General features: G+C 44.3%; 1 long non-coding RNA gene and 2 other non-coding genes across 9 annotated transcripts in view; all 3 read left to right on the top strand.

Moving 5' to 3' along the window:
* Window positions 1-25,908, top strand: part of LOC144828759 (uncharacterized) — a 132,686-nt gene that overhangs the window by 41,369 nt on the left and 65,409 nt on the right. For 4 of the 7 annotated variants that reach the window (XR_013610528.1, XR_013610527.1, XR_013610530.1 and 1 more), the window contains 8 exons: window positions 522-612; window positions 1,236-1,329; window positions 6,704-6,797; window positions 7,000-7,093; window positions 7,926-8,033; window positions 18,048-18,138; window positions 18,783-18,876; window positions 20,898-21,001. This is a non-coding gene — a long non-coding RNA (uncharacterized LOC144828759). The remainder of the gene's footprint in view (window positions 1-521; window positions 613-1,235; window positions 1,330-6,703; window positions 6,798-6,999; window positions 7,094-7,925; window positions 8,034-18,047; window positions 18,139-18,782; window positions 18,877-20,897; window positions 21,002-25,908) is intronic. The other 3 variants (XR_013610529.1, XR_013610532.1, XR_013610533.1) reach the window with 3 other exon arrangements.
* LOC144829888 (small nucleolar RNA SNORD87) lies at window positions 7,761-7,843 on the top strand. The gene has a single exon (XR_013610873.1). It is a non-coding gene; the product is annotated as a small nucleolar RNA SNORD87 (small nucleolar RNA).
* On the top strand, window positions 20,746-20,828 carry LOC144829889 (small nucleolar RNA SNORD87). Its single transcript, XR_013610874.1, has one exon. It is a non-coding gene; the product is annotated as a small nucleolar RNA SNORD87 (small nucleolar RNA).

The raw sequence follows: 25,908 nt of genomic DNA on the forward strand, positions 1-25,908 counted from the left end.
TTGAACAGCAAAGTGATTATATTGGTATGTTTAGCCATTTTAGTATTATTAATCGTCTGAACGCTTGATGGGGCCGAGTGTATTTGATGACCATGGCCACACCAGCACTTACTGGCTGGACAGCACTTTTACAGGCACGCACATCACTTTAGTACTCCATTAGCACTTTAGTTCCATTGGTTGGGTAGTAAAGTGATTATATTGGTTGGTTTATCCATTTTAGTATTGCTCATTGTGTCCAAACGTTTGGGGCAAAGTGAACTTGATAGGCACGGACCTACAAGCTCTCACTAGCTGGCCAGCAAAGAGCATAGAGACACGTTAAGTCACTTTCAGTTCTACAATGTACGTCTTATCAGTCCTGTATTGTCGAAAATCAGTTATGTCTAACTAATGTTCGTACTGCTTTTATGAGTTAATCATGTGCTTGTCATTGTTTTAATTTACTGTGCACTTAAATGAAGACATACAGTAAATGTACTGTTTATTTAAATTCATAATGACTTTGTTTTTCTCATCAGGGAGAGATTACCCCAGGATGGACTGCTGCTCCCTTCGTTTTTCCCCTGATGTCTTCTCAGCCTATAATCTATAGATTTTGGCAAGTGTGAGGTAAACCAGAATGACTTTAAACTAGTTTCTTTGCAGAAACCGTGTTTAGGAAACCCTGTGTGCGGAGTTACTCTAAGAATACAAATGTGCAGGTTGTCATGTTTGGTTGGCAAGGCGTGAGCATAATTGGGGGCATGATTAATGGCCACTGATGGTGACATTGGGTCTGAATGCAACATTGGTGGATTTCACAAAGTGACATCATATAACAGTACAGCTGTGGAGAAGCTTAGACCGTTAAGCAGTCGTGTAAATCTTGTTGAGGAATTTTCATAAAGCTTAGTGGGCTTTCTGCTTGGTCGTGTTTGTAGTGGCGCAGAGCTACACTACTGTTCAACTTTAAGAATTCAAGAAGTTGCTGGATGTATAAATCATTCAATTAAACAACAACCAGTAAAAACTGAGTGGCAAATCAGGCGTGTTAATACAATCGGACAATACAAAGTTGCTATAAATTGCATGTACATTTCTTTTCTGGCACCAATGATGATTATCTTTTTGCCGTTTACCCATCTGATACTTACTGATGAGTCTTTACAAACTCTGATGTGCCAGAAGGTTTCATAGAAGCAAAGAATAAGGATCCGGACTATTCTCTAAGAGTACCTTCTTTCTCTCAACAGGGAGAGTTCTCAAAGGGGTCGGTGGCTATCTTCACTGTTTCTCCGGTTTCTTACCAGCCTGCAAATACCTACGAAGTGGATACAGTGATTTAAGGTAACATTGCTTGAATTTGAACTAATGTCTTTACTGGAGCTACGTTTACTTTTCTGGCACCAATGATGATTATCTTTTTGCCGTTTACCCATCTGATACTTACTTATTTTATTTATTTTAACAGTTTTATATAGCGCGAACAAGATCTTCGCAGATATCAGAGCGCTTTACATAGAAGGGTACATGAGGGAACATAGTCAAACCAATAAATCAAGCTTTACATAGAAGGGTGCATGGGGGAACATGGTCAAACAAGTAAATCAATAAATCACAGTACAAATAGTACAACTAAGTGACTACAAAGCCAATCATGTGAATGATAAGACAACTCATACAAATAAGGGGTCAAACATGTAATACAGATCGGTGCAGGGTGTTAATAGGGTTCGAGATAGTAGTTCAAGTGTATTTAGCCATGAGGATAGCTTTTACTTCTTTTTTAAAGAGTGTAGTGGAGGAGATAAGCCTGGTTTCGGGAGGGAGTGAGTTCCAGATCCTAGGTGCCATTCCTGAGAAGGAGCGCTTGTATGTTTTTTCCTTCCGGAATCTTCGAGGTTTCAGCAGAAGATTGTTTGTGCCTCTCGTGTTTCTACTTCCCCCAGAGATTGTCAATTTCTGAGCGAGGTAGCCGGGTGAGTTTAGGTGTACCGCCTTGTGTGTCATGCAGGCGATTTTCAGATGTATTCTGGCTTCAAAAGGCAGCCAATTCAGGGATTTCAAGTCAGGGGTAATGTGGGAGTACTTTTTTGACCCAGTGATGAGTCTCGCTGCAGCATTTAGAGAAGCTTTTAGTGGTGCGGTTGTAGTTAGGGGGAGTCCGCAGAGGGCGGTGCTGCCGTATTCAATTCGTGGGATGACTAGTGCTTGTACTGCAGTTTGGAAGTCTTTGGCTGGGAGGTAGGGTTTAAGTTTCCTCAGAGTATTGATCTGGAAGTTCGCTCCCTTTGTTGCCTTGCTGATATGTTGCTGCATGTTGAGATTAGTGTCGAGTGTTATGCCTAAAGATTTTGCCGAGTCCACGATGGTGGGTTGGACATTGAGTGCGGTTAGGAGTTTAAGCCAATGTTGAGTGGTGGATATCTTCGCTGGAGGTGAGATCAGAAGGAACTCTGTTTTCAGGGCATTGAGTTTGAGGTGATTATCGGCAAGCCAGGATTGGGTGCATCTGATCGTTGAGTTCAGGAGCAGGATGTCATTGGGTGATTGTAATTTGAGGTAAAGTTGGGTGTCATCAGCGTACATGTGAAAGTGTACATTGGATGCTTGTAGCAAGGTGGTGAGAGGTTCCATGACTAGGTTGAACAGAGTTGGGGATAGAGAGGATCCTTGGGGGACGCCTAGTGTTACAGGTATTGGCGAGGACATCAGGTTGTTGCTCTTGAATTTCTGCGACCTGTTGTGAAGAAAGGAAGAGAACCACTTGAGGACAGTTCCAGATAAGCCCATTCTTGTGTTTAGTAGTTCTAGTAGATTCTCATGTTTAACGGTGTCGAATGCTGAGGAGAGATCAAGAAGGATGAGGAGGCAGGTGTCGTTTTGGTCTAGCATTTGAAGTGCGTCGTCAATTATGTGAGTCATAGCAGTTTCTGTGCTGTGTCCTGCTCGGAAGCCTGACTGGTGAGGGTTGAGGAGATCGAATTGCTCAATGTGTTTAGACAATTGTAGTTGTGCGCATTTTTCCAGCAGTTTGGCGAGAGTGGGGATATTGGTGATGGGACGGTAATTGTTGAGATCAGAGGGGTCGGCTGTTTCTTTAGTAGAGGTGTGACCTGACCAACTTTGAGGGAATCAGGTATGCTGCCTTGTTGGAGAGAGCTGTTGATAATTTTAGTCCAGAGAGGGAGAAGAAAAGGTGTAAAGTCTTTTACTGCGGAGGCAGGGAGGGGGTCCGTGAGGTGATTGGATGGTTTCAGGGTGCTGAGCAGTTTGCCAATTTCTTCTTCCGAGTATATGCCGAAGGTTGACCATGTAGCATTGTTTTTTGGTTCAGTGGGTGCTAGGCATTGGGGTTTGGAGTAGAGGCTTGCGTCAATGAGGAGATCGCTTTTTATTTTGTCGTTTTTTTGGATAAAGAAAGCAGCGAAGTCTTCACAGGAGGGTGCCTCACGCCCAGTGTTGAGTGGTTGTGGTTGCTCCTTGGATTGTGACTTGATTAGCTCAAACAGTTTTCTCGGGCGGTTTTTTGCTTGGTCGAGTTGGAGGCTGAAGAAGTCCGATTTTGAGCGTTTTATTTTCCTGAAGTAGGCGTTTCTCTTTTTCTTCAGATCTTTTAGGTGCATTGCGGAGGGGGCTGATCTCCAGGTCCGTTCTGCCATTCGCATGTCTCGTCTATCCTCGTTGAGACTCCCGTCGTACCATGGTTTGGAGATTTTAGTAGAGACTCTTTTTAGCTGCATAGGTGCAACCTCATTAATTATAGAGGTCATAGCATTGATATAGTGGTCAGTCAGAGTTTGGACGTCCGTGGCGCCTGTAGGTGGGAGTAGGAGATTGCAGCTGTTAGGGGGCAAAGAGCCTGGTTTGAGTTTTTTCAAGTCTCTTTTCCAGACTTTGGGCTTGGAGAGTTGAGTCGGGTTGACTTTGACTTTTTCATTGATAAAGAATGTGATAATATAATGATCTGACCAGCCACAGGGTTGGATGGATTCGAGTTGGATAGATTCCTCTTTGGAGATGATCAGGTCGAGGGTAGAACCTTTCTCGTGGGTCGGGCTGTTGCATATTTGGGTAAGGTTAAGGGCATCGAGGAAATTTTAAAGACTATTTACCACCGCGTCGTTGCGGTCATTCCAGTGGAGGTTGAAGTCACCAAGGTATATTTGGGTGAGCTGCCGTCCGGAATTGGTTGAGATCATATCCATGATTTGTTGGGAAAAGGTGAGATTGTCCCTGGGTGGGTGGTAAATGCTGTGAAGAGAGCATATCGGTTTGCCCTCACTAATAATGTCGAGGCAGATGTATTCCCAGGATGTTGGGGATGGTAGGGATGTGGAATTGACTTTCTGAACCGAGAGGTTCCTGTAGATGCATGCGATTCCACCACCTATTTGGCCTGTTCTGTCGAGCCTGATAATGTGATAGTTGGGAGGAACCAGAATGTCCATTATGGGTGGCGAAGATTCAGTTAGCCACGTTTCAGTCAGGATGATTAGGTCAAGGTCTTGCGATAAGAGGAGTTCAGCAATGGCGGCGGAATGTTTCGTGGCCGATCTGCAGTTGAGAAGAGTGCATTTGAGACGGGGTGTGTAGAGGGTGTTAGATGGTTCTAGGGAGAGAGGGATTTTTCAAAGGTTATTGGGGATGGAGAATCTGCTGTTTAGTGTGGGTGGTCTAAGGGGATTTGGGTGTATCGTGGGAATGTTGCGGTGTGGTGTGGTTGAGTGAATTTCGGGGGCTGGGTCATAGGAGTGGAGAAGGGTAAGTGTGTCGAGGTCAGAAGAAGAGTTGTGGGTGCGGCAAGGGCGGTTGTTGCGATTAAGAACTGGGATTGAGGTCGGATTGGGGTGGGATAGCTGAGTGCGAGAGTTAGTCGGAGGGGTGGGGGACAAGTTGGGCGGGGATGTGAAGATGTGTGAGGGGTTGCGGGGGCGATGCGGGGGACGAGGGCAGTTGCTGTGCCTATGAGCAGGGATTGACGCCTGGTGTGGGGCGTGATGAGGGTGGGAGTCCGCCGGCGGAGTAGGGGACAAGTTGGGAGGGGAGGTGGAGGTGGGTGGGGGGTGTATGGGGTGTGTGGAGAGTAGTTCTTTGATGGCGTGATTTTCTTCTTTGATCTGAGTGAGGGTGGCCGTGATGTATTCCATCGAAGGGTAGGTGGTGGGGGTGACAGTCAAGGGTGAATGGCTGACCAGGGAATTCGTGTGCAGGTGGGAGAGAGGGCTGGTGTTTGAGCAGGTCTGCGTTGTGTTGGTATGAGGGATGGAGTTAGGGTGGCGAGAGGTTTTGGGCGGTAGGGGTGTGGATGAGGTAGGGAGGAGGTTGGTGTTATGGGTGAGGGCATTGGTGGTAGGCGGGGGGGTCAAGGTGTAGGCTGGGAGACTGATAGCCGTGGTGGGGGTGTAGGGTGGGTAATGGGGGCTGAGAGTAGGAGGGGAAGTGGGATTGGAGATGGTCCTGTTGAGGGGGGGGGGAGTTAAATTAAGAGTGGGTATGTTCTGCGAAGTTGGTTGGAGGGTAATGAGGACTGAGAATGGGGGGGGATAAATGGGGGGAATTGTCGGAGTGCGTGTTATTCTGGTGCTGGACTACGTTAGGTGTGTTATGGGTGGGAGCTGTGCTGTCAGCCGCGAGCGGGGTGTTAATGCCCGCTGTATGTGTGATAGGAGTGTTGAAAATATGTGTGGAGGTCCGCGAGTTGGTAGAAGGGGCGGGGGAGAGAGCGGTGTATGAGGGGGAGCGATCTGTGTCTGTGATTGAGTGCTGAATTGGGATAGTGGGGTTGTGGGTAGGGGATGGGAGGTCAGGGGTGGTAGGTGTGTCCCTGATTGAAGAGTATGTAGCTGTGAGGTCATGATTGGTGGGACTGGGGGAGATGTGAGTGTTTGTCCGTGAATTGGAGAGGTGTTCTTTGAAAGTGGGGAACATGTTGTCTAGCAGTTCCAGGTTCCTGTCTGTCGATTGTGATAGGACAATCCCGTTATTGTAAATAGTGATGGTGGCTCTGCCTGGAAAGACTTGGGATGGTGTGATGGAGAGAGTTAGACTGTGAGCGGATTTTCTGGTGGAGGAGACGGTGAGTAGGGTGAAGAACGCTTTTCTCCATTGTGCTCTGCGTGTGGTGTGGAAGATGAGATCAGTGTTCAGGGATCCATTGACCGGTGAGAAGTAGGTGTCAGCAAAGGGCGTTTCCGGGTGTGACCTAAGGAAGTTGTGTTTAAAGCGTTTGGCGGCTTTTTTGGTGAGTGATGGTGGGTAGTTGATTTTGTATGTGTGTTTGCCGATAGAGTCCATGTTGCGTTGAAGGATTAGGTGGGTATGGGAGAATGCACTAGTGCACTATAGTGGTACAAATGTGCGGAAAAACAAATGTGCAGAACAGGTGCATACAGTAGGTTACACAGTAATAAATTATAAATTACCAAAGTGGCACTAGTAATCAACCAGCATAACCAGGATATAAGAGTGAGCAGTAGAGCAAATACATACGGTAAATTCTAAGGTACAAGGTGTAAGAGTAAGCATAATACTGATAATATATAAGGGTAGGGTACAGTGAGAGAGTGTACTAATGCACTATAGTGGTACATTTATGCAGAAAAAACAAATGCGTACAGACTGATGAGTCTTTACAAACTCTGATGTGCAAGAAGGTTTCATAGAAGCAAAGAATACGGATCCAGACTATTCTCTAAGAGTACCTTCCTTCTCTCAACAGGGAGATTTCTCAGAGGGATCAGTGGCTATCTTCACTGTTTCTCCGGTGTCTTACCAGCCTGCAAATACCTACGAAGTGGATACAGTGATTTAAGGTAACATTGCTTGAATTTGAACTAATGTCTTTACTGGAGCTACGTTTACTTTTCTGGCACCAATGATGATTATCTTTTTGCCGTTTACCCATCTGATACTTACTGATGAGTCTTTACAAACTCTGATGTGCAAGAAGGTTTCATAGAAGCAAAGAATACGGATCCAGACTATTCTCTAAGAGTACCTTCCTTCTCTCAACAGGGAGATTTCTCAAAGGGATCAGTGGCTATCTTCACTGTTTCTCCGGTGTCTTACCAGCCTGCAAATACCTACGAAGTGGATACAGTGATTTAAGGTAACATTGCTTGAATTTTAATTAATGTCTTTACTGGAGCTGCGTTTAGAGCCAACACTAGATCTGTTGATTCACAGATTAGACTATGTAAATGGCATGGAGTTTAAAAAATAACCCCCAAAAAACTTGAAGGGGTGACTTCCAGATGGCTTTTGCAACTGCACCCGTGGGAGTACCGCCAATCACACAATGGAGTGATAATTGGCCAGAATACTACTTTTGTGAATTTCACTGTCCAGTTCTGTCCCTGGGCATGTTATGCCCGTTAAATAACGAAATTATGCAGCCACAAATCTGACATGAGTACTTATTAAAAAGCTGTCCTTTTGAACAGATAATGTTATATATATTTTAACCCCTTCGATGCTGGCCTGTTTCCGCCGCTGTGCGGTAAACAAAAGAAAACAGGGCGGGGCCGTGAAGAACCCCAGCCGCCATCCGCACACGAGCACCGCAGAGTGTGACGGCTGGGGTTCGTCACCAGCATGCAAGGGGTTAACCAAGGCACAGATCCCTTCACGTGACTACTGTACTGTTCTAACTGGTACTTCCAAGTGTGATTGGTGCTTGGGTCTCAAGAACAACTTGAACATGAGCTCCAAGGAGCTTGTTAACAATGAAGGATAGTAATAATGTTTACCAAGTTCATGCAACTCTGAATTTGTTTTCTGGCATTAATGATGAACATCTCTTTTGCCGTTTACCCATCTGACATTTGCTGATGAGACTTTACAATACTGAGATGCCAGAATTGCACCTTGACTCTGATATTATATCTGGAAATTCTTGATTGAAGCTGTTTGTGACTGTGTGACTGTGTTTATTATTGCAGCGCTCGGCTTCTTTCGTTTGAGTAGCTTGCTGCTTCCTCTGTTCCTAACCTCTTTTGATGGAACTTTCCACTCCCTTCACTTAAAGCCAGCAGGTAAACCATTTCAAGGTAAAAACTAACCCTAGGACCATCTTTCTTTGTGACACTGTACAGCATACATTTGTATCTGTCTGGCATTTCTAATTAAGATATTAAAACGTGTACAGCATGAAACTGAGACCAGATTTTTAAGACTAAGTGGTTTTTCACTGTGAAAGACCGCAAACCCTTTTCAGTGTTGAGTTGGCATGTTGGGCACCCTGGAAATATTCTGAACTGTTGAAACCGTTCCAACCAGGGGCAGGAGAGAGGACCTAATTTAGCCAGTAGTTTACGGTCTATTGGCGTTTTGCTCCGGTCATCTCACTCTTAAAAGTTGTGTAATTTTTGTGCAAATACCAGTTTACTTCATTGTTGAAATCGATTAGTTAGCATAACAAGAGCTCTCACTTCTTTTGCTTCACTGTCGTACAGAAAGTATAACCGTCTATTGTTGCGGATGCGTCATAAGAGCTGATGGAGGTGAATGTTGGTGTTCATAAGTTATTTGATGCCTTTATTCAGGAGATTTCATTTAGAATGGCAGATAATCTGTTGGGTTCCCAAGTTGGCCTCTTAACCTGATGTCAGTTGTAGTTAGTCCGTGTTTCAATGGCTTACTCTGTTGTGTGGTATGATGACACCGGTCTTCTGCATGTTGGCGCCATTCGCACCAAGAGTCTTTGCTTTTGAGTCAGTCACTAAGAGTTCGTACTTAAATTTCCTTTCATAAATGTCCGAGTGAAACTTAGTTTCATCTCACCAATGGCCTCAACTGTTAGTGAAGGTATATTTTACTCTGCTGTCTTGTACCGTTAGCTGACCATGCCACCAAAGAGTTTTCATTGGCTTTTCTAAAGACTGTATGTATCCCCCTAAGCGTTTATACCTGTGAGTTTACGAATCTGAACTGCTACTGCATTTTGTGAGTCAAAGGGTGATCCATCAGTCCATCTCATTTGTTTTCATGTCCCTGTAATGGAGTGAAGCATTTATTCAAAGCTAATCAAATTAATTTTGATTGAAAGCAGTTGCAGCGTATATTGTGGGTGTAGCACTAAAGGTAGTGGGGAAACTGACAATTGAAGGGGCTTATATTCGTAGAACTTAATAGCCATTGTAATTCAACTAGTAGCCATGCAATCAGTAGTACTGGTAACTTCGACTAGTACTAACTGTTCTTTTAGTGTACAAGTGCTGTACTGTTAGCTAGGCCACCGGAATTATGCGATTTGGCAGCTGTAGCATTTTCCGCATAAGTATACATTTCCCACATAATCGAACATCTCGTGCATAATTTGCAGATATGATCCCCAAAAATTTGTTTCTAACTCAAATGGATCAAAAATTACTTAAATTGCAACGGTTTGAATTGCCCCGCAGTGGAAGGGCTTTGTTAAAAGTTGACTGGTCACCTTTCACTTGAGTGTTAAACTGTTTATAAGGAGGTGGAACCTTTGCACAATCAGCGATAAAATGTTTTTGGGAAAAAAGTAGTAATACTGTTAGGAAAGGTGCTGCATCATTTGCCTTTCCTTGCAATTTAGTTTACCCTGTGGCATAAGTTGGTCCTTCACTGTCCATTTGTCACCCTGGCTAGAAGTTACACATGCGCTGGCACCCCTGATGGAACCAGCAGTACAGTGGTAATAGTACAATCGTACTAGTTGAGGGGGGTTATAGTACCAACCAGCTTAAGTGACCGTGATGCAGGTAGGGAGGTAACATCTTTAGCTTTACTAGTTGTATGATGAAGTTTGCTAAAGGCTTTTGTACACGGTACAGGGCTTAAACTACCCCTGAATTCAGCTAATCACAGTTCAAGGTGAGCCACATTCTCTTTATGTACCCTTGGCTCTTTGTGGTAATTTGGTGGATTTTAGGATCTTAACCAGCAACAAAAAAACCCATACAAAACTGTTTGAGGTAGTTTAATGTCCAAACAGAGGGCACTACAATATTTTAAACTAGGTTCTTCCATGCATCATAACTAAGAAAACCCCAACGAAAAATGGGGCTACAGTCTTCTACAATTGTTTGTCTGCAATGCTATATTCTGGTGTAGCCTAGGTCTTTTCAGCCTTAACCAGTTTTTCTCCCCCTCCACTTCAAAATGCTGGTTTTTGGTGCAGACTGACAAGGATTGGTTGTGCTTGGTTAGCTCGAGTATGTCCATTTCCCTTTTGTATCCGGACTAAAGCATATTCTTATGAGGAATTTGCGATTTCACTACTAGACACTGTCAGTGTGGTTTCATAAATTCACCAATCTAGTTACTCCAGTGGTAGCCGGGCCACTTGGAAAGATGAACTCTTGCCAGTAGCAAGGCAGTTGTTTAATATGGGCCTCATCTTGGGAATTTGCTGTGTGCGATTTAGTCCTTTGAGCAGTTTTCCGTCTTTGGTTCGAAGTGAGCTCTACAAAATTATTTTGTTCCATACAAAAAGATTGATTATAACAACCATTCTGGAGGCAGGACTTTTAAGAGCCATCCTCCTGTGTTCAAAAACCCTACAGCCCCAAAACAGTGACTCTTTATTGGGAGAGTAGTGCTGTTCCTGAAGCAGTGCTCTGTAAGGTTGGTCATTCCAGAGGCTGCTCCATCTTCGAGAGTGGTGCGTCAAATTGTTTACAGTGTCAAGGAATTAATGGACTAAGTTGAAGCCTGTTGGGTCACCTATCTCTTCCTCTGAAATGGTGGTCGCAAGCTCCTAGTCTAATACAGAGCTGCTCTTCTGTGTCAAGAACTGCAGCTCTGTAAAAGCAAAATATATGGCTGAAGAATTACCCCACAGATACTAGTGCTGCTTTGTTTTTGTTTTTTTCTCCCCTTTTCTGTTTCAATTTAAAGTAGCCGCGTAGCATTCCCTCCTCTCCTCCTTGATGGGTTTGCTATTGATATCGGAAACTGGCATATTTCTTTACAGCGACCACCGCCCTTTAATTGCTAGTCATTGACTCCTCCATCGCCCCTCGCTTACTCTGACCACGACCCACTCACTGTCACCATCCGTATTAGCAGGACACCACCATATTTCTCCTGCTGACTCCTTGGAGATTCGCTGCTCCAGTCATAGCTATTTGTAAGTAGATTGGCAATTACATGCAGACAAAGTACACCAGTGGAGAAGTGTGGCTCAATGGTTAGAGCGGCAGACCCTGATGCACAGGTCTGGCCCGGGACCAGGGTTCAATTCCCGCCTCGGCGGGTCTTGTGCTCAATTTCCTCGGACCTGATAATTCTCGCCTCAGTGCCTATTCTAATAATGGGTCCCACTCTGCGACTCTGGGCAATAGCTTGCTTAATCTCCACAACGGCCCCAACAGCGCTGGGATGCCTGGCTTCACCTTGGGGGTGCCCAGGAGTGGACATTTCACAGGAAAAAAGCCAGGAAGGGTTCCACAGCGGTATGCGTTACAGCGCCAGGACACCCCAGTTGGGTTATTAGTGCGCTTTAAAAGTACAAATTACAATTACAGTCCAATCTCTTTGGCTTCCCTTGGGGAGGCATTGAAACTGGCAGTCTGCAGGGATTTTATTGCCATATCTGCTGTAACTGCCTCAGAACATCGACTCCGTAAGGAGAAGCAGAAGAACCTTGAACATAGAGTCCTTGAGTTAGAAGCACTCTACAAGTGCCCTGGGGCCCATCTGGTTTAGAGGGAGCTAGAGCGACAGCGCTTGCTCCTTATGCTCCTTGATTTAGACAGTGGAATGAGCACTAGTTCGCTTGAAGCAGATGTGCTACCTGGGTAGCAGCCGCTAGGGGCGAATGCTGGCACTTTGTTTGCATCCTAAGATTCACTTCTGCTCCGTACGAGCAATTCGCCCTACTCCAACCACTACTGTCCATTCCGACACGCAGATTACTGATGCCTTTAACAATTTTTATTAGTCTCCCGTATTTGATCTCACCAGATCAAGTTGGTTTCATTCCGGGATGGCAATGTGGGGACAACACTCAGCGCATCTACCATTTGTTCAACAAAGTGTCTCGGTCCCAAAGGGAAGCCCTTCTTCTCTTGATCGACACTGAGAAAGCGTTCGATAAGCGTTCACTGGCCTTACCTTTTTTGAAAGCATGTGGAAGCGTTGCCAAGGAATAGCAACATGACCCGTGCACAAAGCGTCAAACTTTCATTAAAATTCGCCAACCCGCTCACCCACTTTTAAATACCAGGACTCTACGCTTTGTTTATGCGGAGCAAGAGTCACATAGCTCCCCTTTGACTAACATCTGCCCACTCAGCACTATACTGGAGGTCTGAGCTTGACAGTTCTCTGGACGCTGAAGAAACTAGTGCGCCGAGTGAAGTACCAGGCCGCGACCTGGAAGCAGGGCGATAGGCCCTCCCTCTCTCCTGGGTGGAAAACAATTGTTAACCAATCTGGTGCCTCACATTGAAGCAGGGGCGTTTAGTAGTTACTACACCAGTCCATTTGGGACACATTGAATCTGCATTCGCCATCTTTCAATTGTCATCAGCTGTCTGCACGGCAATTGAGGTTTACTACACATTGCAGCGGCCAGATTTTCCACTCTGTAGGTATTGTAGTACTGCATCCTCATTTCATGGTATTCACTAAACCGCACAGCGAGAGACACAATCAACACAGAACTACCATATATCAACTTCATAAATTTGATTGTCAGAATTTACTATCTGTCAATGATAAAAGGAGCACGTGATGCTGTGCTCGGCCATATATGCCGGATGTAGGTGCAGGAATATAAAACCATCCCATATAATTTTAGCCCATCAAAGAGCCCAATTCTCATCTGAATTCTCCATGCCAGCGCCAGAATCAGGCTACCCTTGCCTTCATGCGTATTTGGCATTTGCATAGAAGGTGTGTGTGTATGTACATGTATGACCGGTTATTCCAATCATGGCACCATTGCCCATATGTCCTGCTATGTCATATCCTCTGGTGGAACAGTTAAGGGACAAGACCTTACTTGCCCACCCTATTCCATTCAATAGTGTTATTCAGGCCCATTTGATCTCCTTTCTCTGGAAAAAAAAATCCAGCGTGCCTCTTTCCTGACCAGCACATCCTCAATTGCATTTGCATCGCCCATTACTCTTTCCAGCTCTGTCCACTTTAAGTCTCTGCAATTGTTCCGCTTCCTGGTAATGGTAGACCAGTCGTGTCTTCAACTTCCCTGCCTTAAGGGTGCTGGTATGTTCTTGGACTCACTTTAACCTTCCTTGTATGAATGAATGAATAAACGCTTATTTGTATCGCGCAAAAGAACTTAGCCCCAAAGGGCATCAAGGCGCTATCAGATGGAAACGACAGAGACCTAACCTGAGGCAGAATATCAAAAAGAGTGGAAGCGCTGAAAGTATCGGGATTAATAAGCTAGGGAGAACAGCCATGTTTTTATAAGTTTGCGAAAAATTGTCAGGGATGGTTGTCTAACAATTTCCGGCGGGAGCGAATTCCATAGTTTAGGGGCCAACAAGGAAGCCAGATATGTTTTCCACAGGCACATGTCAGTCGGTAGATCACATTAGTGGTGTTACAATTACTGAATTGATTTTGACACCAGATTTTTCAATCCACCAAGTGAATACTTTTCGAAGCTTGGGTCAAGTCACAGACCATACAATTCCCACATGGGAAGTGTCCTAATGGTATTTCTGTGTTTTTATTTTCTGGCGGAGTTGGCGAGTGTGGCCCTTTTAAATGAGACTCTCGGTTGAGGCATTTTTTGGGGGCCAGTCTCCAACGAATGGCAATGCTTCCTAATGATTTTTCTGATTCTTGTAGACAGGGGGTCAAAAGTAGTCCCCTTGGGAAGATAGTCATGAATAACTTGAACGAAAAAACCCCATATGGAGACCAATAGTAGGAAAGCTCTGGCTCAAGGGAAGAGTCTTATCTCTCTTTACAAAGCGACAGGTAAAAGGCATTTTTCCATATTGCTCGAGGTTTTCCGAGCAAAAATTCCGGCATCCCTAATCTATGGCCTAGAAATAGTGGACATGGCATGCTGGAATTTTTTGGATTCTACCGAAGGAAAGATACTTCGTAACCTAGCTTCTGTAAATATGGCAAATTCTACGTCTTCGTTAAGACAAGAATTTGGATTGCGCAGCTCTCTGGCACAGGCAGCTGCGAATGTGGTGCGGTGGGTTTTTAATATAGCTGGAGGAACGTGCTGCACATTGAGGTTTCAAATAAAAAATGAGTTGCTGGGTTCTTTTAATGCCTACTCCTCAATTGTAAGGAATTTTAGACAGGCGATTGCTTTATTGCAGCTAGATGAACAAAGCCTCTTTTCTCTGTCTATAGCCCAATTAAAATTATCTCTGAAGACTGCGTCTTGGGAGTTGAGTTTTGGAATAGATAGTAGGACAAATAAAGTAAAAAGAGGAATGTTATCTATCGGTAAATTTTATGAATTTAAAAAACCTCAGCCATATTTAGGTTGGAATCTCCCGCATGGAGTCAGGCGATTTATCCTTTTGCTAAGAAACAACTTGCTCCCTCTGAACTGTCTTCTGTCAAAATGGTATGGTGGATCTGATATTTGTGATCTTTGTCATCTTAATTCCCATGATTTATACCATGTTGTTTTTGTTTGTCCAGCACTTATGGCTTTTAGGCGTAAATGGTTAAAACCTATATGCCTTCCATTGGGCATTTTTACTGCCTTTGATTTTTGTGCAGCAATGTTGAAACCCCCAAATGAAATGTTTTGTTTTAAATTGTTTAATTATTTTAAATGTTTCTTACCATTGTATTGATATTTTTATTTCATTCTGAAGTAATTTTGCTGTTTTCTTTTTTGTTAAATTGATATGTGGATCTCAATCGAGTTCCGTTATCATCAATAAATAAATACGAAAAAAAATAGTCCCCACTGGGAGACCGGTATCTTTAGTTCTTTTTGTTTCTTTCCAAGAGTGCCTCCTGTGGAGTATTCAACACTCTCTTGCGTATCCTTTTGATAAATTTTTGCGGTTAAGCTCTATTTGCAAGACATTTTGCCAGACTTCCTGATTGTTCAATGTACATACTTGTATCCGTGCAGTTCCTACTGTATCTAAAAAACTGACCCACAGGGAGATTGTCCCGCAATGCCCTTGGATGGAAAGTTTAGTAGTGCTGGAGCAAGTTCCCATCAGTCTGTTATTGATGAAGTGTGATATGGAGTTTCTGATCTTTATCAACAATATCCAAATCAACAGCTGCGTTGTTAGTCCATGTAAAGTGTAAACAACGATCAGCCTCCTTTAACCAACCAAGAAAGTCATGTAGCCTGTCCTCACAACCTGTCCAGATGCATAATACGTGGTCAATAAATCTCTTCCAAAGAGATATATACAGTTGGAATGGGTTGGAGACATGATGTATAAAGTTCTCCTCAAATTGACCCACTTAGATGCACACCAGACAAGGCGCAAAGGTTGCCCCCGTCTAGGTCCCAGAGACCTGGAGGTGTAGTTGGTTCTAGTAGCCAAAAAAGCTTTGTGGGCGTGCCCATTCCACACAAAGGAAGGGAGTGTCATAGAACCACTTGCAAGCCCAAAGTGCACGCCCTGCTGCCACCAGCATCTTGGGAAATGCTGGTAGGAGGGTTTTCAATGTAGATAGTGACCAAAAATTGGTTAATTGGATCATATTCTAGAGGGTCCAGGATGGTAAGTATGTCAGTGGTATCCTGGGAGAAAGATGGTTAGTTTAAAACTGTTTCTTGAAATCTACAACCTGCGATAAGGGTTCCAATAGCGATTTGATACCCGAAACAATCAGGCGTTCAGGGGGTGGACGTTGAGCCTTATGAATTTTAGGCAGGATGTAAAATGCTGGAATATATGGCTTGGGATTAATAAGGAACTCCCCTTCTTTGTTATCCATTTCTTTTCCTTGGCATCTGCCACCATCACCATAATCATATCTTGGGAGTTCCCCAATAGGATCTTTCATAGGTGGTCTATAGTTTGAACGTACCCCCAGTAATTTCTGCACCTCCGTTTGTCTTTAATATTAAGTACCACAATTGCACCGCCTTTGTCAGCCAGCTTAATTTTTTTTAGTTCTTCTGTAGAAATTTGATTGCTACCCAGGCAGTTTTGTTCATGTTCTGTAATGTTTGTTGACCACGTAACTGTTCCAGGCTAGCGATGTCTTAGCACCCGTTGTTCCAACACTGTTACTTTAGGGCCCAAGGATGAAGACCGGGTACAAAACACCGAAGGCCGGTGTAGATTAGTTGAAAATACTGAAGGAGGGTCTAGTGTCTTATCTTCAAAGAACTTGTGTAGCCGTATTCTACGCATCATTTCAAAGAACTCAGTCCTAAATTTGAATGCGTCATGTTTAGGGATCGGTATAAAACCCAGGCCTTTATTTAGGAAGTACAGTTCAGCTGGGGATAGTTGATAGAGTTTAACCACTAATTGTTTTCAGGGGTGTCCTGCCCCAGCTGTGTTATCCTGGGGGAGTGAACATGCCATGTCTGTTCGTGATTCTGACGTCCCCTGCCTCTCCCTCTCTGGCCTACCCCCCACCCCCGCCTCTTTGGTTTTGGCCTAAAAAAAAACTCTATAATGCACTCAGGTCCTCGTTCGCTCAGTTCTGAGAAGTGAATCTCACTCTTGATTGATTTGAAGTGGATGGTTGCTCACCCACTTCTTCCTCTTCTCTGCTTGTATTGTCAAAGGTCCAGTTATATGGAGCCCTCCTCCCTTGCCTGCGACCATCCCTCTGGTATGACTGCTGTTGGACATGCTCTGTACTTGGTTGGTCATATTCAAGATTTCGTTTTAGGCCTCTGATCTTTTGGTTAACCATATAGGTCTTGTACTCGGTAAGGTCACTGTATCCAAGCAAGCTGTTCCTTGGCATTGTTAATTGTGGTGTTTTTCTTTTTATAGATTCTTCTATCTCCACAATTTCCTTCAATAGTTCCTCACCGAGTCTCTTGGCTGTATTAATAATGAGGGTCAGCCAATCATGAGTACATTTATTGGCTATAACGTGCCCAATATACCCGAAATTTGTCCTCAAGAAATATTTTAGGTTCAATCCTCTCTAACCACCACTGTCCCATTTCGAAAAATAGCTAATCTTAAAGCAACGAAAGACCAATTATTTCCAAATTGTACACTCTTCTTGGTTCTGAAGACGAGACCACGTGCTCAGCAGTCCAGAACCGTTGAGAAGGGACAAATCGGCAGATCCTTTTCTTATACTGAGTAGGCAGGCGTATTTTACCCTGTTCGCCACATAACATGTCTAGCACAAACTGCATACAAGATTGTCCTACTGGTACCGGGCTCCGGTGAGGATTAGGACATGGAATGTCCAAAGCTCTAAGGAATGTTGGAGCGTATGCAGTGGGACTGGTTCTCCATCTTTTATGGCACTGCCCCAAGCCATCTGTTTTTGGGATCCGGTTTTAAACGACCTAGACAAAGCCTTTGCTACTTCATGCCACGTTTTCCCGTCTATACTGTACTTTGGCTTCCTAATCCCCTGACATTTCCCCTGTATTCTGGCAGAGGAAAACACTTGGCACTAGGTGGAGCACACCAGGTTATTCTTGCGCTTTGTGGAACTGACAATAAGACTATATTAACATGCTCATTCCGCTAACAACTATTTATTCGTATCTTGATCTTTTGCCGGATAAGACTTTTATAGGCCGGCACCGTCACTTTATTACTAATTAGCACTTTAGTTCCATTGGTTGGGTAGTAAAGTGATTATATTGGTTTGTTTATCCATTTTAGTATTGCTCATTGTGTCTTAATGTGCGATGAGGGAAAGTCTACTTGACAAGCACTCACTAGCTGGCCAGCAAAGAGAATATAGACATGTTAAGTCACTTTCAGTTCTACAATGTACATATCAGCCCTGTATTGTCAAATCCATTTTTGTCTGGTTTTAAATAATGTACGTAATGCTTTTATAAGTTAAATTATGGGCTTGTGTAACAGCTTTAATTTACTGTGCCCTTCATTGAAATAAAGACATACAGAAGAAAGACTGTATTTAAACTCACAATGAGTTTTGTTGCTCGACAGGGAGGGATTACTCCAGGATGAACTGCTGCTCCCTTCGCTTTTCCTCTGTCTTCGCAGCCTATGATCATCTATAGATTTTGGCAAGTGTGAGGTAAGCCAGAATGATTTTAAACGAATTTCTTTGCAGAAGCAGTGTTTAGGAAACCCTGTGTGCGGAGTTACTCTAAGAATACAAATGTGCAGGTTGTTTGGTGGGCAAGGGGGGGTAGACAAAATTGAGGGTGTGATTAACGGCCACTGATGGTGACATTGTGTCTGACTGCAACATTGGTGGATTTCACAAAGTGACATCCTAGAACAGTACAGCTGTGGAGAAGCTGAGAACTTTAGGCAGTCATGTAAATCTTGTTGTTGAGGTCTTTTCACAAAGCTTAGTGGGGTTTTTGCTTGGTCGCGTTTGTAGTGGCATAGAGCACCAGTACTGTTCTACTTTTGGGAATTGTCTTTCAAAAGTTTGCTGGATGTTTAAGTCATTCAATTAAACAACCAGCAAAAACTGATTGGTAAATCGGGCGTGTTAATAAACGTAATAGTTGTTACCATCGTACAATACAAAGTTGCTATAAATCGCATGTACATTTCTTTTCTGGCACCAATGATGATTATCTTTTTGCCGTTTACCCATCTGATACTTACTGATGAGTCTTTACAAACTCTGATGTGCCAGAAGGTTTCATAGAAGCAAAGAATACGGATCCAGACTATTCTCTAAGAGTACCTTCTTTCTCTCAACAGGGAGAGTTCTCAAAGGGATCAGTGGCTATCTTCACTGTTTCTCCGGTGTCTTACCAGCCTGCAAATACCTACGAAGTGCATCCAGTGTTTCAAGGTAACGTTGCTTGAATTTGAACTAATGTCTTTACTGGAGCTGCGTTCAGAGCCACCACTAGATCCGTTTATCAGTTCTGATTACATATTCACATATTAGACTTTGGCTTTTGAAATTGAACCTGTGGGAGTATCGCCAATTATCACACTAATGGAGAGGGGTAATTGGCAGTCGTGGCTGCTGCCTTGAAGCAGCAGTGGGGCGGGTGGCTGGGGGGTTTGAGACTCGTGTAAAAAAAAATAATAATAAATTACTTACCTCCTAGCTGCTGCTGCCTCACCTGTATCCCAGCCGGTCTTTTTCCTGGCTTCTTATGAGAAACAGTAAGCACCAGGGCTCCCACGCAGCCAATTACAGCACTGCAATGCAGCGTTGTGATTTGGTCTGAACGCCGTGACACTGCGCTCAGACCGGCATCGAGTCCGAGTATCCTGGTCCACGCAAGTCCCACTGCGACCTGCGGTCCATTACCCGATCACGGGTTAGTGAGGGTCCGGCATTCAAGCCCCACTCCAACATCCTCGAACTTTTTGGTGTTTGTGATTCTACAAATAAGCACGCCGTATGAGGCGGAAGCACAATAGACCAGGACCCCTCCATCTGAAACATTGCTGCATCGTATGAATGTAATTAAGGAGCACATTCCCTAGCAACCCACGGCCCGGCAGCACGCCCTAAGTGGAATTTCCCTGCGCCCCCGGTGCGCCTAAGTCAGAATCCCTTTCTGAAGGTGGTCCCCTCATACTGTGACCACAGCCTACACACACAGGCTTCATTATACTCAGGCAAATTTAACTTTTAGTCCTGATGATGATCCCTACCAATTAACGGAGCTTAAGGGATCGAAACGTCGACACCCATGAGTGGACATGCGCATAACCTATTGTAAATGTGAATGTATGCCTCACTCAAGGTGACACTGTTATTTATCTGCAAACCGGCTTACAGTGCCCTGTTTTTGCTCTTCTCTCTTGCCTGAAAACACCCTTTCACCTTTTACTATCTTGTTTCCCTTTTCTCTAGTACGGCACAGGCTTGTGTCATGCTACTCCTGTAGGATTATAATGTTCATCTGACATTTGTCTACAAATAAATCCCTTGTCCGGCTGGGCAAGGATTTCTTGCATATAGTATTCCATTGTGTTCTATATTGTATTTCGTTGATCTTGAATGAGCTAGGAGCCCTTGTCAATTATAACATAGTTATACCCATGGTTCTTGGCTATCCGTTGGGTCCCCCTTGTCTTCTAAAACTACTGCGCTCAGCCAGGGCCTGGAAGGGTGGGCTTGTTCTCCATGCAGACTGTAATGTAGCCTGCATGGAGAACAGGAGAAGTGCACCCGAGAGGGCTGACCAAAGTCATTGCGCACTTAAGAGTGTTCTACCTCTCCTCCCCTGCAGCCCCGCACCCTCACGCATGCTGCTGCAGCAGGAGGACAAAATAAAATAACATTACGTTATCAATTAATTTTTTCCTTTCTTTTGTTGCTTACTGGCAGTAGGGCAACTCTCCACCTTATCAGAGGAGCCGCCACTGGTAATTGCCCAGAATAATTCTTTGTTGAATTTCAGGCAGTCCCGTTCTGGCCCTGGACACTTTTTGCCCCTTACATAACTTCATTATGTGGCTAAAAATCTGATTTTTGAGTACTGCTTATGAAGGGCTCCTTTTGACAGAAGGTGTTTTTTATTTTTTAACTAAGGCACAAATCCCTTCATGTGACTACTGTACTGTTCTAACTGGTACTTCCAAGTGTGGTTGGTTCTTTGGTCTCCAGAATAACTGGAAGATGAGCTCCAAGGAGCTTGTTAACAATGAAGGATAGTAAAAAATGTTCAAGTTAATGCAACTCTTATGGAATTTGTTTTCTGGCATTAATGATGAACATCTCTTTTGCCGTTTACCCATCTGACATTTGCTGATGAGACTTTACAATACTGAGATGCCAGAATTGCACCTTGACTCTATTATATTTGGAATTTATTGATTGAAGCGGTTTGTGACTGTTTATTATTGCAGCGCCCGGCTTCTTCTGCCTGAGTAGCTTGCTGCTTCCTCTGTTATCCTCTTAGATGGGACTTTCCACTCCCTTCACTCAAAGCCAGCAGATGAATCATTTCCAGGTAAACTATACCTAGGAGCTTCTTACTTTGCGACACTGTACAGCATACATGTGTACCTGTTAGGCATTTTTAAATATGATCTATTAACCCCTTCGATGCAGGCCCGTTTCCGCCGCTGTGCGGTAAACAAACGAACAGGGCGGGGCCGTGACAAACCCCAGCCGTCATCCGCACACGAGCACCGCGGAACGTGACGGCTGGGGTTCGTCACCAGCATGCAAGGGGTTAAAACGTGTACAGCATAAAAAACTGAGACCAGACTTTCAAGTCCAAGTGATTCTCACTGCAAAAGACCGTGAACCTTTTTCAGTGTTGAGTTGGCACGTCCGGCACCATGAAAATAATCGGAACTGTTTAAACCATTCCAGGCAGGAGAAAGGACCTAATTTAGTCAGTTGTTTACTGTCCATTGGCGGTTTGCCTCTATCATCTCACTACTTCCCTCTGGCAAGTTGTGTAATTATTGTGCAAATACCAGTTTGCTTCATTGTTTAAACCGATAGTTTGTTAGCATAACAAGAGTTATCACTACTTTTGCTTCACTGTCGTACAGAAAGTATAACCTTCTATTGTTGCGGATGCGTCATAAGAGCTGATGGAGGTGAATGTTGGCGTTCATAAGTTATTTGATGCCTTTATTCTGGAGATTTCATTTAGGATGGCAGATAATCTGTTAGGTTCCCAAGTTGGCCTCTACACCTGATGTCAGTTGTAGTTAGTCCGTCTATCAATGGCCTACTCTGTTGCGTGCTATGACGACACCGGTCTTCATGTTGGTGCCATTCGCACCAGGAGTCTTTGCTTTTGAGTCAGTCACTAAGTTTGTACTTTAATTTCCATTTCAAAATGTCAAGAGAGAAACGCAGTATCATCTGACCAATGGCCTCCACTGTTAGTGAAGGCATATTTTACTCCGCCCTTTTGTACCATTAGCTGACCATGCCACCAAAGAGTTTCCTCTGGCTTTTCTGAATACTGTTTGTATCCGCTAAGTGTTTATACTTGTGAGTTTACGAATCCTGGCTCCTACTGCATTTTGGGAGTCTAATGCAGTCAAAGGGTGCATTGGCTACCCAGTGTGAAATAACCCTTGGATATAGAGCCATCACTCCATCTCTTATTTGTTTTCATGTCACTATAATGGAGTGAAGCATTTATTCAAAGCTAATCAAATTAATTTTGATTGAAAGCAGTTTCAGCTTATACTGTGGGTGTAGCACTAAAGGTAGTGGGGAAACTGACAATTGGAGGGGCTTATATTCGTAGACCTTTATAGCCATTGTTATTCAACTAATAAGCTGTGCGATCAGTACTACTGGTAACCTCGACTATAACTAACTGTTCTTATAGTGAACAAGTGCTGTACTGTTAGAAAGGCCACTGGAATTATGCGATTTGGCAGCTGTGGTATTTGCCGCAGAAGTATACATTTTCCACATAATCGAACATCGGGTGCATAATTTGCAGATTTGATCCACAAAAATATTTGTTTCTAGCTCAAATGGATAAAAAATGACTAAACTTGCATCGGCTTGAATTTTCCCCGCAGTGTCAGGGCCTTCTCTAAAGTAGACTGGTCACCTTTCATTGGAGTGTTAAACTGTTACTAATGAGGTGGAACCTTTTACTCTGACAGTGTTAAAATAAAAAGAATGCAGTGATGCGGTTACAAAATGTTCTGCATAATTTCTTTTATTGCCATGTAATTCAGTTTACCCTGTGGCATAAGTTGGTCCTTCCCTGTCCATTTGTCGCCCAGGCTAGAAGTTACACAGGCGCTGGCACTCTTGATGATGGAGCCAGCAGTACAGTAGTAATACGTTTAGTAGTATTAATTGAGGGATTTATAGTACCAACCAGCTTAAGAGACAGTGATGCAAGTAGGGGATAAAAGCTTTAGCTATAATAGTTGTATGATGAAGTTGCTAAATGCTTTTGTACACTGTACAGAGCTTAAACGACATCTGAATTCAGCTAATCACAGTTCTAGGTGAGCCACATTCTCTTTATGTATCCTTGGCTCTTTGCGGTAATTTGGTAAAGTTCAGGATCTTAACCTGCCAAAAAAATCATACAAAGCTATTCGAGGTAGTATAATGTCCAAACAAAGGGCACTACAATAGGTTTTAACTAAGAAACCCTAACGAAAAATGGGACTAACCTTCTGCCTACAATTGTCTACAATGCTATATTCTGGTGTATCCTAGGTCTTTTCAGCCTGCAGCAGTTTTTCTTTCCATCAACGTCAAAATGCTGGTTTTTGGTGCAGACTGACCTGCACAGGTTGTGCTTGGTTAGATCTAGTTACTCCAGTGGTAGACGGGCCTCCACTTGAAAAGATGAACTCTTGCCAGTAGCAAGGCAGTTGTTTAATAAGGGCCTCATTTTGGGAATTTGCTGTGCGACTCAGTCCTTTGAGCAGTTTTCCGCCTTAGGTTCAAAGTTAGCTCTTCAAAATTCTTTTGTTCCATACAAAAGGATTGATTAGAACAACCATTCTGGGGGCAGGACTTCTAAGAGCCATCCTCCTGTCTTCAAACCCCAATACAGTGACTCTCCATTGGGATTGTAGTGCTGTTCGTGAAGCAGAGATCTGTAAGGTTGGTAGTGCCAGAGATTGCTCTATCTTCCAGAGTGGTGCATCAAATTGTTCACAGTATTGGGGAATTAACTGTAGATTGAAGCCTGTTTGGTCCCCCATCTCTTCCTCTGAAATGGAGGGCGCAAGCTCCTGGTCTAATACTGAGCTACTCCTCTGTCAAGAACTGCAGATCTCTAACAGCAAAATATGGCTGAAGCATCACCCCACAGATTTTAGTTTTTTCTCCCCTTTTCAGTTTTAATCTAAAGCAGCCGGGTAGTACTTTCTCCTCCTTGATGGGATGGCAATTGAGATCGGAAAGTGGCATTTTTCTTTACTTTATAGCGACCACCACCCTTGATTTGCTAGTCATTGACTCCTCCATCGCCCATCACTCACTCTGACCATGACCCACTTACTGTCACCATCCGCATTGGCAGGACACCACCATAATATTTCTCCATCTGGCGCATTAGGGATTCGCTACTCCGGTCATAACGAATAGTTTTCTTACCTGTCGGTGTAGTTTTGCAGCTTGAAGATCTTTCTGGATTCACTATGCTGTGCATTATTCCGCGGTCTTGTGGTTGGGTCCGGATTCGTAGTCTTTTCTTTGTTTTTTTTGTTGTTTTTTTTCTCTTTGCCCAGGTGGGCGTCGGCGTCACACCCCCTTTGGGTGTATTTCCGGTGACGTCGGCATGCTTCCTGCGGAAGCTCCCACTCTTGGGCGCCATCTTCGGGTTCTTTTTTTCCGTGTTTCTTTCGTTTCCGAAGTAATGGCAATGTTCATCTTAGTTTGTATTTACCGCTTTGTACTTTCAAAGTCTATTCTTTAGTTAACCACCTCTTCTCTCTCCAGCCTCATCTTTCTGGCGGAGGTGGGTGGGTTCGCTAGTGAATCCAGAAAGATCTTCAAGCTGCAAAACTACACCGACAGGTAAGAAAACTATTCGTTTTGCAGCGTGAATCTTTCTGGATTCACTATGCTGTGCATAGATTTTGTAGCGGTTTCTCATCTCTGTGGCGGCTGGGTGGAAGATGAGCGTTGGGTGTTGAATATGTGCCGTAGCACCTTCTGTCCCACTTGAGCTTCCTTGTTCATTTGTATGTCCACACAGTAGTGCTTCGTGAACGTGTGCACCGAAGCCCATGTTGCCGCCAGGCATATGTCCTCTATGGGTGTGTTAGCCAGGAAGGCTATTGTAGCGCCCTTCTTCCTGGTGGAGTGGGCACGCGTCCCCTCAGCCAGTTCCTGTCCTGCCCGTTTGTGGCAGAGTTGGATTGTTTGTGCGATCCATCGTGCAATGGTCCTTTTGGTTACTGCTTTGCCCATGAAGCTGTTTGCGAAGGACACAAAAAACTGTTTCGTTTTCCTGTGCCCCTTTGTCCTTTCAATGTAGTGCATGACTGCCCTTCTGGCGTCCAGGGTGTGCAGAGCTCTCTCTGCGCTGGTTGTGGGTTTTTGGAAAAAACTCGGTATCTGTATCGACTGGTTCATGTGAAAATTGGATACCACCTTCGGCATGAAGTGTGGGTCAGTCCTCATCACAACTCTATCGTTGTGTATTTGTATGTATGGTTCTTGTAGCGTCAGCGCTTGAAGCTCGCTTACTCTGCGTAAGGACGTTATCGCAACCAGGAAGGCTGTTTTCATAGTTAGCATCTTTAGGGAGGCCTTGTGAAGTGGTTCAAAGGGCTCTTTCATGAGTTCCGTTAGGACTGTGTTCAAGTTCCATGCAGGTGGCGGCACCCGCTTGGGTGGTGCGATCCTTTTCGCTCCTTCTAGGAATCTCTTCACCACCTGTGATGTGAAGAAGCTCCTGCACGTTTCTCCCCTTGTGTAGGCTACTATCGCTGCCAAGTGAACTCTTAACGAGGATGAGCTAAGGTTCTTCTCCAGTAAGTGCGTCAGGTACCTTAGCACTGTGGAGTCCCTCTTCATCTTATTGTGGAGTCTTTCCTGTCTGCACCATATTGTGAATCTTTTCCATTTCGCAACGTAGCACTTTCTAGTGCTGGGCCTTCGTGCCTCCCGAAGTACCCTCAGGGTGCTTTCTGGTAGTCTCAAATGTGCGAACTCTATGTCCTCAGGAGCCACGCTACTAGGCTCATGCTCTCTGGCTCTGGATGCAGTACCTCTCCGTTCTGCATGGACAGTAGATCTTTCCTCCTGCTGAATCTGTGGGGTGCACACTGTGTCATCTCCATGATCTGCGAGTACCAGGTCTGCCTCGCCCACTGCGGTGCGACCAGTATCAGTGTCATGTTGCTCGCTCTGCATTTGCTCAGTACTCTGTGCATCAGTGGTATCGGGGGAAAGGCGTAG

Source organism: Lissotriton helveticus, chromosome 4_1 (genome assembly GCF_964261635.1).
Source record: "Lissotriton helveticus chromosome 4_1, aLisHel1.1, whole genome shotgun sequence".
Classification (NCBI taxonomy): Eukaryota; Metazoa; Chordata; class Amphibia; order Caudata; family Salamandridae; genus Lissotriton; species Lissotriton helveticus.